General features: G+C 41.6%; 1 long non-coding RNA gene across 2 annotated transcripts; it reads left to right on the top strand.

The window, feature by feature from the left end:
* The first annotated feature begins 3,795 nt into the window (after window positions 1-3,795).
* Window positions 3,796-7,088, top strand: LOC137876999 (uncharacterized). 2 transcript variants are annotated; one of them, XR_011103492.1, is made up of 3 exons: window positions 3,796-3,887; window positions 5,566-5,829; window positions 6,605-7,088. It is a non-coding gene; the product is annotated as an uncharacterized lncRNA (long non-coding RNA). The 2 variants fall into 2 exon arrangements; XR_011103491.1 differs by lacking the exon at window positions 3,796-3,887 and having other exon boundaries at window positions 5,506-5,829.
* The last annotated feature ends 1,130 nt before the right edge of the window (window positions 7,089-8,218 follow it).

The raw sequence follows: 8,218 nt of genomic DNA, 5'->3' as shown, positions 1-8,218 counted from the left end.
AACACGAACAAACGAAAAAAAAAAAAAAAGACCTGTGTCAGGCTCCTCCGTCTGCTCCCGCACAGGCTGCACCTGCCTACAAAAAGGCAACCAGCCACCTCGAAGGCGTGTCAATAGAGGGCGTCACCTAGGAGATTGTCCCACTGAGAGGGTGTCACCGTGGAAATGATGCCAGCAGCAGGCCGTTGTTGTGGAGAGGCTGTTGCGCTGATGTCCTCGAAGTCTTGGAGGAGAGTTTCTGTCACGGGGGCAGAGGGTAATGGAAAGTACAGACGAGCCCTGTGCTGTGCATGCATGTAGGATAAAGCGGCCATTGCCCCGAGCGTTGCTCTCCAAGTTGAATGGAGTGAGTGCTGCTGTCCTGGCTGAGTGCTCCATGAAGCTCTGTACGTCTTGCTCCCCTCTCTATGTATGGGTTAATCCTGCTTTCTATCGGTGGCACCACGTCATTTTCACAAAGAGGATTGCAGAATTAAAATGAACAGGACTAGAGACGAGCTCCGCAAAGAGATCAGCACATTTTTTTTTTTTTTTTTTTTTTTCACAACACAAATAGCGAGATCATCACTGAGGCGAGTTTGTTGTGATTTGTGTTCAGCGGGCTCCACTAAAACCAGGTGCATACAGCAAACATAGCATTTCTGGAAATATTTGGCACAGAGGAGCGTTTTTTTTGTTTTGTTTTTTTGTTCTCACCGAAAACGTCGGTTTCCAATCTGTTGCTGAGTAAAACGGGGGCTATGCAAAACTGAGTGTGCGATAATAAGTTGTGGTGTAACCACGCCGCCGCCCCGAAAAAGTCAGGAGGCCGAGGTTAGACCCACAAGCTAACACAACACGTACTTGTACCTTGACGCCGCTGAGTTAAAATGTCAGTGTTACATAAACACTAACTGGTTTTAACAGCTTACACCCTATGGTCTGCAAGTATGCGGGTTTTTTTAATTTTTTAATTTTTTTAATTACAGCAGCACCTTTTCACAAGTCACACTGCTATGTAAGGTATGAACTCATGCCTTTAGTGGGATGTACATACAGTGCACAATGTACAGCATGGATGTGTTGACTTCTCCGTTGTTCTTTTGGTTTATCGCATAGTTTAGCCAGTGGAAAGGACCCCCCCCCCCCCCCCCCCCACACATGAACACAAACCCAAAAACACAAGTGAGCCTCTCAAAGGGATCACCTCCAGGTGGCCAACTGTTTGTGACAGTTGGTGAGACGTTAAGATGGAAAATCCTCTTAGCCCGTCCTCTGAGGTTCCCCACTTACGACTCTCATTCATCGGTAACACATGGTGAACTGAAATCCCCTCAACCGCACCGTGAAGAAAAACACATAAGGAAAGTGACTTTTAGCACCAAAGACACATTAGGAATGACACATTCGTAATCTTGACGAGATGCTGCTGCTTGCGTCTGATGCGCCTTCAAATCAAGTTATCGATGGCATTTGAAGGGTCTGTGTCTCGTGCACTAAAAGGCAAAGGAGCACACTCTTAATTTCACACGTGCATGTCCTCGGGTTGTGCACGGTCCCGCCTCATTCAATTACAATTATCATAGTGAATGTCATGTGCACAGTGTGGACGCTTATTGGCTGGCTGAGACAAATCAGAGTCATACGGTTTAGCACAAGGGAAACCATTCCCGACACAAAGAGTACTCCTTTTCTCTTTGTGTGTGAATGACTAATAACGATATAATGCATCAGATGATTTGAATCTACTGGACAGTTGTAATTCATTTCACGTCACACTGCTTTGACCCGGCACCGGCGTCATTTTAAGCGATAGCCTTTCACTAGAGCTGAAGCTAGCTGGGTCTTTTTCTCTATCATGGGATGTTTTTAAAAGATAGGTATAATGCACTTTTAAAAAAAAAGTTTTTCCTAAAGTGAAACTGACGTTGAGATTGATTTTTATTCACGAGTTTTATTTTTTCCGTAATCGCCGTTATTTGCTATCAAAAATAAGTGCCATATGAACACAGGTGATCTAGAGCAAACAGAAGTAGCAACAGTAGAGTTGTGCAGCGATATTTAAACGAAACAAAATTGTACTCATCAGAACCAGTGTACTGGCTAAGGGACAGTACTACACAGCCTGTAACATCGGTTGTATGATATATTCTGTGGCGGTGGTGAGCGCTCTGTAAAGTCAGAGAAAGTGAAAAAGGACAGCCTGGGTTACAAAAACCCCGGGGCAAATATTTGCAGTTGGTCCACTGCCACCTACCCGTATATATACACACATTCACCATTTGGCACAAAGCACACTAAAGAGTATACATGGCAGCTTCTTTTTACTCCCAGAGATCCGACCAGAACTCCAGTCCGTGTAGTAGTTTGACTTATCAAATATATGTAAGCTTAAAACCACATTTTGACCCGCTATCACTCCTCAAAACTTACTTTTACAACAAGGCTCTTTTTGTCTTCTTTTTACAGTGGCTGTCTAGTTTTTAATCACTCATATATCATTTTACTTTACCAGCTTCTACTACTTGTTTATTCAGGTTTTATGTCTTTGTTTTTTTTTTTTTTTATCTCAACTGTTAGTTAAAGCACTGTGTAGCTGCGTTTTGAAGTTTGTTGCCTTTAGTCTTACGTCAGTCTTTAAAAAAACAGATGTCCCTGCACAGACCAGGAGCTCAAAGGAATGAACTTCAATGCAAGATCAAACTTTTGATGGCTGTTCACCAAATAACGAAGACAGCTGGTGTGGCCATGGGGGGGGGGGGGGGGGGGCAGAATGACACATCGGCTTGTCAAAAGCAGAAAAGGCAAACGTGGAGCTAATACTGTTTATAACTGCTCTGTTCCAAATATTAAAATATATATACACATTGATATACATGAGGCATGTTTCACAGGACACATTATTACATGTGACAGTGGGAAAAGCGCTGTAACTAATAACGTTACTGGGAGTGAACCGTCAGTTGTCAGTTGCAGGGTCCTGATATTGTGCGTGTCGGCTCACTGTCACACCGTCATGGCTTAATGAGGCACTTGAATGGAACAGAGCCATTGTTAATATTATTAGTAACACGTCTGCTTTTCCAACTATGACAAGCCTGCCAAAAAAAAAAATAATTTCTATTATGAAACAATTCACCATTAGAAGACTAAAAACAACATACACAGTCATGCAAGACTCTCCAAGCCTGAAACATGTGCTCCGAGCTCTCTACTGTCATACACTGACACCTAGTGGATGAAATGGTTTATTGCCCAAAAAACGCCATTATAATTTACCGAGTAAGGGATTTCTTTATGCGCAGTTGCATTACTTCCCTGCACAGATGTACCGTACTATATTTGACAACTGTATGCTTGCAGGAAGCAAATCAGAATATGTTTCCAGCCAATGGACAGCAACTGAAAGTGACTGCTAAATGAATTGGATTGTGTTGATTATTTGTTTATTCTTTCATAACATAATGAGCTCATTGCTTTATTTTTTTGAATGAGCACCAGTCAGCAACTGGGTTGATTCTGTGTCAAAATGACTAAAGAGTTTCTTTTGACTCATAGTCTCGTACTTTCCCTCTGTCCCTGTGTTTTCCCGGTTTAACTGGCTTTGAAGAAATACCATTCCTCCTTGAGAGTCAGCACTTTTGAGTCAAGACAGTGAAATGAAAAACAAAGATTTAATGGTTGGGTGCAGATGAGTCATCTGAACTATTGGCTGCCTCTCAACATCTGGCAGTGAAAACTGCAGAACAGACCCAGACTCTAAAAGACGCTTACACAACTTCGTGCATTGTTTTTTGTTTTTTTAAACCGTGGGAAAATCCCAACACTTCTTGTGTCTCTGAAAAAGGAAACATAATGGACAAAAGCAGCAAGCACGGAGGAAATTATTTACAACTGGGCAGGATTGTGTGAGTAAAACGTTGCAGCGCGCTCAACTTTTCTCGACTCACATCTGACAGTAATATTGTCTTGGAAGTTAAGACCATGCCAAGTTTTAAATTGAGAAAGTGTAAACCATGACGTACCGATTAGTCATATGATCTCTTATCAAATATTTGGTGTTGATTTAAGAGCTAGCCCTACATGTGCTATTATCCCAGTGAACTGTGCCGATAGCTATCTGGGTTGGAGTTTTCCTCAAACGCAGTGCCAAGCCTCGGAGGAAGTGAAACCGTGATAGAACGGCACTCCTATGCTCCCTGTGAATGGGGAAATTCCCAGAGGAAAAGTCTGGAATCTCCGTCCTGGCATGTGAACAAATTAGTAGTATCTAGATTTCTTTTTTTTCCCTTTCAACAGGCCTGCTAACAAGTTTTTACAGTTGTGGATCCAGGTGTAGGAACAGGTCTGAGTCCCTGAAGATACACGTGCATTGTGAAAGTGCAATTTAAAGACAGTAGTTCACTAATTGCTCACTCACTTATGGCTTTGAGTCACTGAGAACACACCTCAAAGACATTGCTCCACAGCGCTTTCCTTTTGTCTGTAAACGTTAACCTAGCCTTTATAACAAAGTACTCATTGTCTTATGACCAGATCCAAAATGAGGAAGTAAAAACAAGTATTTCACAAGATATCATCTAGCTCTAAACATTTTATGTTAGGGTAAGATATGCTGTCTGTATCATGCAATACCATGCCTTAAGTTTCTAAAAAAAACACTAAAGACCCAGACTGAAATATCTCAACGACTTTTGGATTGATTGCCATAAACATTCATTGTCACCAGAGGATGAATCCTACTGGCATTGGTGATCCCCTGACTTTTCGTATCACCATGAAGTTGACATTTGTAGTTTTAGGTGAAATGCCTCAAAAACTATTGGACAGATTTCTACATGGTTCAGACATTTATTTCTGTTTATAAACAGACTTTAATGTGTGAAAGTGGTGGAGTTCCCCTTTAATCTTCCATCCAGTATTGTCATCAGGCATTCATGTTGATTTGACCAAAAGCCAATGACTTCTGGAAACAAACGTATCAGCTGTACGTTGTGTTTTGTGCTAATTAGCAAACGTTGCCATGCTAAACAGGCTAGGCTAAGAGGGTGAACATGGCGGACATTATCCTGCATTTGCTAAACATGTTAGCTTCATCATTGTGAGCATGCTGACTTTAGCATGAGCTCAAAGCACTGCTGTAGGCCTACACAGAGCAGCTAGCAAGGCTGTGCACTATTTATAGTAATAAGCAACCTGAAAATTAAGCAATCATTTACAAAATAGCTTAATTAGTGGGTGTTTTGTAGGTCAGACCCAGCATGTATAAAATTGACTTATTGTACACCAAATCAATAAATAAATAAAAACATGTTTCAGGCAGTAAACAAAATAACTGGCTTGGAAAAAAGCTGTTGGGAGATAAAATCTACTGGAAATATAATTAAATATAAAAAATATATACAATAACTAGTTGTTTTCATCAACAGTAAAGAAGAAAAGTGGGGGGAAAGGAGGCACAGACTAACTAACAAGCCACCTTTCTATCTATCCAACTCGTGAGCTCCCCTGCGGTCACGTGAAACAGTCAGGAAAGTTTTGCTGCTACTGACAACATGATGTCACTGTTACGCATTATAATTGCAGGCTGCTCGACACTGCGGCTCATACAGGAGCGGAGACAGGAGGCAGACAGCAGCTGTGGGATTTCAGCTCCAGCGGGATGAACAGTTTCTCGGAGTATTAATAAGAAGGAAAAAAAAAAAAAAAAACATTTTTGACCAACAGATGTCAGCGGATATCTTTTAAAGCTGCCCTGTTTTGTTGAGGGAAACAAGGCAACTGCAGCCCACACAGCAACGAGAGAGAGAGACATAAAGAAAGAGACGCTGCAGATCAGCCGAGCCTCTGGTAAGTCATTTTACCAGCGAAATACAGTACGTCGTGTTAGTGCTACAAAGCCACGTGCTCCGTTGGGATGCTGCGTTCAAGTTCGTTTCCTTAAGCTTCTGCATTTGACTTTCGTTAGCTTAAAAGGCTGTGGTTTCAGTTTCAAGTCGCATTTTGTGTGGCCCACAGTAAAGCAAAGTGCCGAACAAAACTACAGTAACTCTTGTAACAACCGTGGTGTTTAGCGGCTTTTATTTTGCAAAAGGAAGAGAAGCCTATAGAGTCGTGTTTAAAGCATATTGAAGATAGAAGATAAAAACAGTCGTACGTATAACTTTGACTACACCTATTGAATATTTTCCTCTCCCTGCAAACCAAACAGCAATTCTGGCGTCAAAATAAATACAAAACAAATCAAATAAGGTTGTTTTTGGGGTTGCTTATCATCCTAAATTGTAAATTTCCAACAGTCTCAAAGAGCACAGGCTCTTCCTGTTCAGTGTGGTCTGAGGAACAGTAGCTTCCTTTTCCAGATTTTCTCCAAACTTCATCATTTGTCATTTTAATTTTCGACCAATTCCTGTTCTTAAAATCCTTATGTACTGCAATAATGAATTAAACATGCATATATTTGTTTGAAATTGGCCCAAAAATAATCACCAACATGTATTTATGCACACATGACTGCTATCAAAAATGTAAATATCTATCTAGAGATAAAACATCTCCAAACATCCCCTTAAATCTGTATTAACAAATACCCCAAATGCAACTGATCAATCTGTTTCCTTTGCAGCCAGTTGTCCTTTGCCACGGGAACCATGGTGGTGGCAGTCCTCAAGTTGTACTTCATTGGAACGGCGTTGAGCGTCCTTGCGGTCATTTTTGGAATAGTGGACACCTTTGGTGGTCTGATGTACGTCCAGGACCACCACTACATTATGGACTTGAACCAGCAGACACAGAGGCAGCTCTCCTCGAGCAGCCACCGGAGAGGATCGCCTCCGACCAAAAACGTGGGCTCGTGAAGGGAAACGGTCGTGGTCACGATTTTAAAAAGGCAGCTAGATGGACATGCTGGCTACTGTGGCAATGGATGAACAGACAGGACATTGTAATGCATCGGACAGATCGTTGATGTGGATGTTGGTCCCGCAACATGAATTTGTGTTTGCTGTACATGATATCATGTGACTATCAAACACAGTAATGTGGTGGAAAAGTCCTATACCCGCTTTATGTGAGTCTTTTAATGCTGAAATAAAGAATACTGAAAACCAGAGGTTGTCTTTTGAGTATTTATTCCCAGTGAAGACATGATTCTTTCCTACGAAACAGGACTGTATTAAATTGGAAGTTCAAGTTGGAAGAACTAGTCATGCCAAGTTTATAAGGATTGATTGATCCGGCGGGTCCCGGCACAGCGTTCTCTCCGGTAGACAAGAAAAAAACCAGCATGTAAGGAAGACAAAGTTTAACGAGAGATCTTTCCCTTTTTTCGAAGGGCTGGTTGCGCAACAAGAGCGCCGTGATCGGGCTTGTCTGGATCATAGTCCCTGTGGTTTATGAGTACGTATTTACAAAGAAGCAAATGGATGAATCAGTGCAATGAGAACATGATTGCTCAAAGGGATGAAGGCGTGGGGGAATTATCACTAATGTTTAGCATCTTTCAGCTTACTGTTTTACTTTCATGGGTCAGCTTCTGTGTGGATCAGTCTCATTGCTCTGATCAGACCCTGACTTTAGTGGTCAAAGGTCAACGTGACGTCCCAAAATGTGTTTTGGGGCATAACTCAAGAATGCATAAGTTATGACAATTTCACGCAATTGTCTAATGGGATAAAATAACTGAATCATGACAAATCTTTAATGCAGAATCGTCAAGCTGAGCTCTCTGAATCGTGAGTGTTTCTGACTGAGTCAGGAGGTGACAGCGGTGGAATTCCCCTCTCTGGTGACAGAGAGCACCGCTATCGACTCAGCCGTGATCTACAGCGCGTCATTTCGTGGTTAAGAGCTTGTTAAAAGACTGTGAAAGCCGCAGAGACACAACGTCAACCTGCTACACACCGAACTGACTACTGAACTAACGAGCCGGAAGCAGCGTGTCGCAGAACAGTAATGGTGTAAGACGAGATACGATAAGATAAGCCTTTGTTGATCCACAGCAATAAGCACAGATACGCAGAGAAAGTAAAAAAAAAAAAAAAAAAAAAAGATATAAAAAAATAAGAATACAATAAGAAATAACAAAATGACAATGCAAACAGTATACAAACTACTCGCAACCAGAATAGTACTTGAACTATTAGTGCAATACTGTGAAGCGGAGTATATGCAGAGTAATAGGATACTATTAATGAATAGTGTACAGCAAAATAGTGTGGGAAGTGAAGTAAAGTGGAAT

Source organism: Cebidichthys violaceus, unplaced genomic scaffold (genome assembly GCF_023349555.1).
Source record: "Cebidichthys violaceus isolate CVI_PGR_0920_01 unplaced genomic scaffold, fCebVio1.0.p SCAF_200, whole genome shotgun sequence".
Classification (NCBI taxonomy): domain Eukaryota; kingdom Metazoa; phylum Chordata; class Actinopteri; order Perciformes; family Stichaeidae; genus Cebidichthys; species Cebidichthys violaceus.
This window is presented reverse-complemented; position numbering and strand designations above follow the sequence as displayed.